We start from the raw sequence: 8,774 nt of genomic DNA, 5'->3' as shown, positions 1-8,774 counted from the left end.
CGTCTCATCCTGCTCGATGGAGCGGACTCTGGACCGGAAGATGATCTTGGAGGCCTCCTTGGCAAAGAGCGAGGCCTGCTGGCTCTTCACCTCTTGGAGGTCCTCCTTGAACTCGACCCCCATTGACTGCAACCGGAGTAGATTTTGCATAATTTTCTGGAGTCGGGACAGTTCCCTCTGTCTCTCTCTCGCCTTCTGAACACCTTTGTGGATGAAGAACCTCTTGATGTTCTCCTTTATCGCTTCCCACCAGTGAACTGGAGACTCAAAGAGGGGTTTCACCGTCCTCCAACCTTTGTAATCCCTTTTGAGTTCCTCAACGTTCTCTGGGGTCAGCAGTGTCGCATTGAGCTTCCACGTCCCTCTGCCAACCCGCTGGTCGTCCTGTAAGTGACAGTCGGCCAGTAAGAGGCAGTGGTCGGAGAAGAACACCGGCTTGACGTCGGTGGATCCGACCGTGACAGCACGGGACACAAACAGGAAGTCAATCCTGGAACGGGCAGACCCGTCCGATCTTGACCATGTGTATCTGCGCTGCGCTCCGTCTGCAGGTTTGCTGAAGACGTTGAGCAGTTTGGCATCCTTAATTGTTTCTACTAGGAATCTGGACGTAGCGTCCAGTTTGCTGTCGTCACTGCCGGATCGTCCAGCCGCATCGATGATGCAGTTGAAGTCACCGCCTAGGATGACCGGCCTGGACGTCGCCAGCAGCAGTGGGAGCTGCTGGAAGACGGTCAGCCGCTCGTTGCGTTGTACCGGGGCGTACACGTTGATCAACCGGAGCGGAGCGTTGTTGTACATCACGTCTGCTACGAGGAGGCGGCCGCCCACCACCTCCTTAACTTCGGAGATGGTGAAGTTACCTCCCCGCAGCAGAATACCCAGGCCGGAGGAACGGCAGTCATTACCCCCCGACCAGATCGATGGCCCGTGGGACCACCATCGCGACCACTGCCTGTAGGTGCTGAGGTGTGGTATTCCACACTCCTGCAGAAACAGTAGGTCAGCTTTGACCTTGGCAAGGTAATCCAAGGTTGAAACACATCGCGTAGTAGATTTAATGCGACGCACATTAATGGAAGCAATTCTTACACCCATTTTTTACTAAAAATTAGTTGTTGCTTCCCATACCATTTGTCCTCGCTAGTCCCAGTCCTTCCCCTTCGGGATGTTCCTGCATACCCATCGTATGCGCAAGCAGTTTCACGTTGGTTGGGCTCAGAAACCCCTCCTGATTTTTCATGCAGGGTTTGTGCCGCTCGGGTGACATCGGGGGGGTCTTGTAGGCAGAGAGGATTGGGTTGTCCTCAGTTCCTCCTCGAAAACATCACAGCTCCCGGTCTCCCGGAGCTCAGGTGCGCCAGACGTGTCTTTGCTCCCGGTGTCGCAGAGCTGAGATGCGTTGGCCTCTTCGTTACGTGTCGAGGCATTGGGGTTGGGGCACGCTGGGCCCATCACAGCTTCCAGTGCCCGGGGGCTGGGATGCTTTATCATCCATCTCGGAGTTCTGCCGCCTCTTTTGAAGGGGCTGTCGTTCCAGCATTTCCCCGTCCAGTGAAGAGGAGTTGTTGCAGTCTGATTCAGAAGAGAGCCTCCTCTTGCCACTGGTTTGGGTGGTGGCTTTGGGATGTTTTTTCTTTGTGGTTTTCCTCTGGACCACTTGCCACTGACCTGTTTGTCCATCTGCTGCCTCCTCCTCCATTGATTCTGTCTGTGGAGGAGGGGTTTCCGGGCGCTGGATAGGTACTGGGTCGTTGGTTTCAGCTGCCTCCCCTTCCTTCTCAGGCTGAAGTTCCTCACTGCGGAGAAGGTTGCTGGTCTCCTTTCGGACAGCGGACGCCTTCGTCGAAACTTCGCCCGGCCATTCCTTGGACCTTGCCGACTGAGCATAGCTGAGACAATGTTTGGGGCAGGTCTTGTAGAGATGGCCTGCCGCACCGCACAAGTTGCAACACTTCGTCTGCTTACAGTCCTTGGTCTGATGGCCTTCCTCCTTGCAGTTCTTGCAAACAACCGTGCTGCAGTTGGCTGCCATGTGACCAGATTTGCCACAGGTGCGGCAAACTCTGGGCTGCCCAGCGTAGACCAAGAAGCCTCGACGTCCCCCGATAGCAAAGCTGGAGGGAGGGTGGATGATGGCTCCACTGGGATCTACCTTCAAGGTCACCTTGACCTGCCGCTTGCTGGTCCAGATCCCAAAGGGGTCCTTGACATCAGTGCTGCTGCCGGCCACCTCGACGTACCTGGCGAGAAAGGTGAGTACATCCACCACCGGAACATGGGGGTTGTAGAGGTGAATCGTCACCACCCGGTCCCGTTGTGACGGAAGCGTGAAGAGCGGCTCCGCTGTGAGGATCGACAGTGGAGCCCGGTCCCCTTTCTCCTTGAACGCCTTCAGGAACTTGATGCATCCCGCCACGTTCCGGAACGTCACTTCGAAGTATCCACTGCTGGGGAAATCCTGCAGGCAGAAGACGTCCGTCGCTTGAAATCCGCAGCAATCGAAGAGAATTTTCTTGATGAAGAAGGTGCGATCGACCGGTGCATCTCCTTCCTTGTCCGTCACGAACACCCGAACTGTGTTGCGCACTCCCTGGCCCGAAGCTCGAAAATTGGTTATAGCCATTTTACTCAAAGCTTCCCCATAATCACGCTTCGGTTAAACCTCATTAGCTACGATATTGCCACTGCGCAAAACTCAAATCCCCTACTATTACTGCTCTATTGTTCTTGCACTTCTCAGAGATTTGCCTACATATCTGCTGTTCTATCTCCCACTGACTGTTTGGGGGTCCATAGTACACTCAGTGTACTATGATTGCCACTTTTTTTGTTCCTTAGCTCGATCCATATAGTCTCATCTGATAAACCTTACAACATATCATCCCTTCTCACAGCTGTAATAGTTTCTTTGGCCAAAATTGCCACTCCCCCTCCTTTCTTATCCCCCTCCCTATCGCGTCTGAAAACCCTGTAAACAGGAACATTGAGCTGCTATTCCTGTCCCTCCTTCAGCCATGTTTCTGTAATAGCTATGATATCATACTGCCATGTGTCTCTCCGTGCCTTCAGCTCATCTGCTTTATTTGCTCTACTCCTTGCATTAAAATAGATACTCTTGAGCACTGCCAAACTTTTTTTTTTAATTTTCTAACCTTTGTTTCCTCTGTCTTCCAGACATTAATTTTCTGCCTTCCATTTTCATTTCAGCTTTTGTCCCATCTGAGTCTACCCTCAGGTCCCCATCCCCCTGCCAAACTAGTTTAAACCCTCTCCAACAGCACTGACAAAATGTCCCGCAAGGAACTCAGTCCCAGCTCTGTTCAGGTGCAACCCATCCGATCTGTCCCAAGAATCTGAAGCCCTCCCTCCTGCACCATCTTTCCAGCCACACATTCATCTGTGTTACCCTTCTATTCCTGTACTCATTTGCACGTGGCACTGGGAATAATCTGGAGATTACTACTTTTGATGGCAAGTTTGCTGATTTCTTACCGAGCTGCCTAAGTTCTGACTGCAGGACAACATCCTTCTTTCTAACTATGTCGATGGGTCCAATGTGGACCACAACTGCTGGCTGTTCATCCTCCCCCTTCAGGATGCTCTGTAGATGCTCAATGACATCCTTGACCCTGGCACCAGGAAGGCAACACTCCATTCCTGGATTCACATCTGCGGCCACAGGAATGCCTCATTTTTCCTTGACTATTGAGTCGCCTATCACTATGGCTTTTCCAGTCTTCCCTGTACTCCCCTTTACAGCTGAGACACCCATGGTGCCATGGACTTGGTTCTGACTGCTCTCCCCAGGGAAGCATCATTGTCCTCCATATTCAGAACTGAATACCAGTTGGAGAGTGAGATGCACTCAGTGTCCTGCAGTACCTGCCTGATTCTTTTTGACTGCTTGGTGGTCACCCATTCCCTCTCTCCCTGCTTACTGTTAAGCTGTGGGGTGACTACATCTATGAACATGCTATCCATGCAGCTCTCATCCTTTCAAGTGAACCGCAGTGTCGCCAGCTGCTGCATAAGTTCCAAAACCCAGAGCTCAAGCTGCCGCAATTGACCACACTTCCTGCACAAATGGTTCTCCAGGATACGGGAAGGATCCTGGAGCTCCCACATAGCACAGGAGGTGCACTCTCGAAGCTGAAGCACCCCTACCATTCATGTATTTATTAGTTGACCCTTTGCTACTGCTTAAAAAAAAACCTTACCAATACTACAACACCTTAGAATTATTAATAAAACCTTACCAGTACTGATAAATCCTACTAAAAATCAATACAGTTCACCAGTTAAAATAAACCTTACTCAAAAAATAATACTCAGCTACTCACTTGTTCATTATTATGAATATTGAATTTATACTGTTTTTTTTTTAGTCTGCCAGAGTTGAGACGCTATAACCCAACTCTGTATGCACCCACCCGAACGGTGGTGTATTAACTATTTATTGATAATCCCTAACAGCAGTTACTCACAACCAATCACCTTGCAGCTTTCCTGTTATGTCACAGTTCACTTTGTTTTCAAACTCCGGTGGCCTGGGCTCCTGTCTGCTCCACTCACGCTGCTTCCTGCTGTCTGAGTGATCTCTCTGTCTCTCTCTCTCTATTTTATAGCTGTACATTGTGAGTTGTGGATTGGTATTCAATATTTAGCTCTGTGAAAACGATTGTGAATGAAAAGTTAACTTTCAATCTTATGCATGGGCTGCTATGCAAGCTCCAAGTCCTTCACTTTGTAGTAATGGAATTGATACTTTATCTTTCAGTCTTAATCTTTGTGGGACTTTTTGACTGCTATGTAATGTGTAGCTCGGTCTAACATCTGACGTACATTATTGAGATTCGTAGGATCATAGGAAATAGGGGCAGGAGGCCAATCGGCCCATCGCACCTGCTCCACCATTCAAACAGATCGTGGCTGATCAACTACCTCTACACTATTTTTCCCCACTATCTCCGTATCCCTTGACATAACTAGCCACATAACTAGGGAGGTAGAGAGGGCGTTAAACGGAATAGTAGGGGCAAGGGATCAACTTTGGGAAGACAATGGCAAATCAAAGAGTAGAGACAAGGCAAGAGAGAATGGTATGAATATTGGAAATGATAAACAGACTGTGACAGGAAGGACAGAGCATACAAATCTAAGAGTAAATCAACAGATAAGGCTACAGGTCACAAAAACAATAAAAGGACACAACTAAAGGCTCCGCATCCGAATGCATGTACCATTCGAAACAAAACAAAACAGATGAACTGAGAGCGCAAATAAAAATAAATCAGTATGATCTGTTAGCCATTACAGAGACATGGCAGCAGGACAACATAGATTAGGACCTGAATATTGAAGGGTACATGGCATTTAGGAAGGATAGGAAGCTAGGAAAAGATGGAGGGGTAGCTCTGTTAATTAATGATGCTATTAGCGCAATAGAGAGGGATGACCTAAGTTGAGGATACCAGGATGTAGAAGTAACGCAGTTTGGGTAGAAATGAGAAATCATAAAAGGCAAGAAATCACTTTTGGAAGTGGGGTACAGGCCACCTAACATTAACCACACTGTAGGACAGGGTATAAAGGAAAAAAATAATGGCAGCTTGTCAGAAAGGTACAGTAATAATTATGGGGGATTTTAACCTACAGACAGACTGGAAAAATCGGATGGGCAGAGGTAGCTTCGATGAGGAGTACACAGAATGTTTTTGGGATAATTTCTTGGAACAATACATTCTGGAGCCAACCAGAGAGCAGGCTATACTAGACCTGGCATTGTGCAATGTGATAGGATTAATTAATGACCTCATAGTTAAGGCACCCCCAGGTAGCAGCGATCATAATATGAATGAATTTTACATTCAGTTTGAGGGAGGGAAGAGTGGGTCCAAGACCAGTATTTTAAACTTAAATAGGGCAATTATGAGAGCATGAAAGCAGAGCTAGCTAAAGTGAACTGGCATATCAGGTTAAGGGATAAGTCAATTGAGATGCAGTGACAGACGTTAAAGGGGATATTTCAGAATGCACAGAAAAGATACATTTCAACGAGAAAGAAAAATTCTGAAGGTGGGACCCACCAACCATATTTAACTAAAACAGTTAAATATAGTATCAAACTTAAAGAAAAAGCTTACAATTACACAAAGATGGGAGACAGGTCAGAAGATTGCCGTTTTTTATATACTGTTCAAAGAATGACTAAAAGGTTGATAAGGAAGGTTAAATTAGAGGACAAGAGAAAGCTAGCTCGAAATATAAAGACAGATAGTAAGAGTTTCTATAGATATTTTAAAAAGAGTTAATAAAGTGAATGTTGGTCCTATAAAAAGTGAGTCTGGGGAATTAATCATGGATAAGGAGATGGCAGATAAATTGAACAGATATTTTGCATCGATCTTCACTATTGAAGATACAAATAACATCCCAGTATTAGCCGTAAGTCAGAAATGGAAGGGAGAGAGGAAATCAAGAAAATTACAATCACCAGGCAAGTGATATTGAACAAATTGTAGGAGCTGTGGGCTGACAAGTCCCCGGGTCCTGATGGACTTCATCCAAGGGTCTTAAAAGAAATGGCTACTGAGATAGTTGATGCGTTAGTTTTAATTTTCCAAAATACCCTAGATTCGGGGAAAGTTCTGTTAGATTGGAAAATAGTGAATATAACTCCCTTATTCAAAAAGGGAAGGAGACAGAAAGCAGGAAACTGCAGGCCAGTTAGCTCAACATCTCTCTTAGGGAAAATGTTAGAAGCTATTAAAGACATTTAAAGGGCATTTAGAAAAATTGAAGGTAATCAGGCAGAGTCAATATGGTTTTGTGAAAGGGAAATCATGTTTTACCAATTTATTGGAGTTCTTTGTGGGAGTTACATGTGCCGTGGATAAAGGGGAAGCAATGGATGTATTGCACTTAGATTCCAGAAGGCATTTGCTAAGGTGCCACATCAAAGGTTATTACAGAAAATAAAAGCTCATGGTGCAGGGGGTAACATATTGGCATGGACAGAAGATTGGCTAGCTAACAGGAAACAGAGTAGGCATAAAAATGGGTCATTTTCTGGTTGGCAAGGTGTAACGAGTGGTGTGCCACAGGGATCTGTGATGGGGCCTCAACATTTTACAATTAATAGAAATGACTTTGATGAAGGGACTGAAGGAATGGTTGCTAAGTTTGCTGAAGACAAAGATAGGTCGGAAAGTAACTCGTGAGGAGGACATAAGGAGGATACAAAGGGGTATAGATAAGTTAAGTGAGTGGGCAAAGACCTGGCAAATGGAGTATAATGTGAGAAAGTGTGAAATTGTCCACTTTGGAAGAATAAAAAAGAAACAGATTATCTAAATGGTGAGAGATTGCAGAGCTCTGAGATGCCGAGGGAACTGGGTGTCCTACTGCATGAATCACAAAAGGTTAATATGCAGGTACAGCACGTCATTAGGAAAGCTAATAGAATGTTATAGTTTAACGCAAGGGGAATTGAAAACAGAAGTAGGGAGGTTATGCTGCAGCTATACAGGGCATTGGTGAGACCATGTCTGGAGTACTGAGTACAGTACTGGTCTACTTATTTAAGGAAGAATGTAAATGAGTTGGAGGCAGTACAGAGAAGGTTTACTAGACTAATACCTGGAATGGGGGGCGTGGGGGGGGGGGTGGTTTATGAAGAAAGACTGGACAGGCTAGGCTTGTATCAGCTGGAATTTAGAAGAGTAAGAAACGACTTGATTGAAACATATCAGATCCTGAGAGGTCTTGACAGGGTGGATGTGGAAAGGATGTTTCCCCTTGTGAATCTAGAACCAGGGGTCACAGTTTATAATTAAGGGGTCGTCCATTTAAGACAGAGATAAGGAGAAATTTTTTCCCTGAGGGTCGTGAGTCTTTGGAATTCTCTTGCTCAAAAAGTGGTGAAAGCAGAGTCTTTGCATATTTTTTAAGGCAGAGGTAGATCGATTCTTGATAAGCGAGGGGATGAAAGGTTATCGGGGGTAGGTGGAAATGTGGAGTAATCAGTTCAGCCATGAACTTATTGAATGGTGGAGCAGGCTCGAAGGACCGAGTGGCCCACTCCTGCTCCTAATTCGGATGTTCGTACGTATGATAACATTAGTATTCAGAAATCTATCGATTTCTGTCTTGAGTATATTCAATGATTGAGCCTCCACAGCCCTCTGGGATAGAGAATTCCACAGATTTCCCACTCTCTGAGCAAAGAAATTCCTGCTCATCTCAGTCTCAAATGGCCTGCCCTTATTCTGAGACTGTGTCCCTTTGTTCCAGCCTCACTAGCCAGAGGAAACATCCTAACTATATCTACCCCGTCACGCCCTGTGAGAATGTTGTAAGTTTCAATGAGATCACCTCTCATTCTTGGAAACTCGAGAGAACACAGGCCCAGTTTCTGCAGTCTCTCATCATAAGACAATCCCGCCATCCCAGGGCATGAGTCTGGTGAACCTCCGTTGCACTCCCTCTATGACAAGTATATCCTTCTTTAGATAAAGAAACCAAAATTGTACAGAATACTGCAGGTGCGGTCTCACCAAGGCTTCATACAATTGAAGCAATACATCTTTACTCATGCACTCAAATCCCCTTTCAATGAAGGCCAACATACCATTTGCCTCTTAATTGCTTGCTGCACCTGCACACTAGCTTTTAGTGACTCATGAACAAGGACACCCAGGTCCCTTTGGACATCGACACTTCCCAACCTCTCACCATTTAAGAAATACTCTGCCCTTCTGTTTTTTCTACCA

General features: G+C 46.2%; 1 pseudogene; it reads right to left on the bottom strand.

Moving 5' to 3' along the window:
- Positions 1 to 2,642: 2,642 nt before the first annotated feature.
- On the bottom strand, positions 2,643 to 2,699 carry LOC137365916 (U4 spliceosomal RNA; annotated as a pseudogene).
- Positions 2,700 to 8,774: the final 6,075 nt, after the last annotated feature.

Source organism: Heterodontus francisci, unplaced genomic scaffold (assembly GCF_036365525.1).
Source record: "Heterodontus francisci isolate sHetFra1 unplaced genomic scaffold, sHetFra1.hap1 HAP1_SCAFFOLD_58, whole genome shotgun sequence".
Classification (NCBI taxonomy): Eukaryota; Metazoa; Chordata; class Chondrichthyes; order Heterodontiformes; family Heterodontidae; genus Heterodontus; species Heterodontus francisci.
This window is presented reverse-complemented; position numbering and strand designations above follow the sequence as displayed.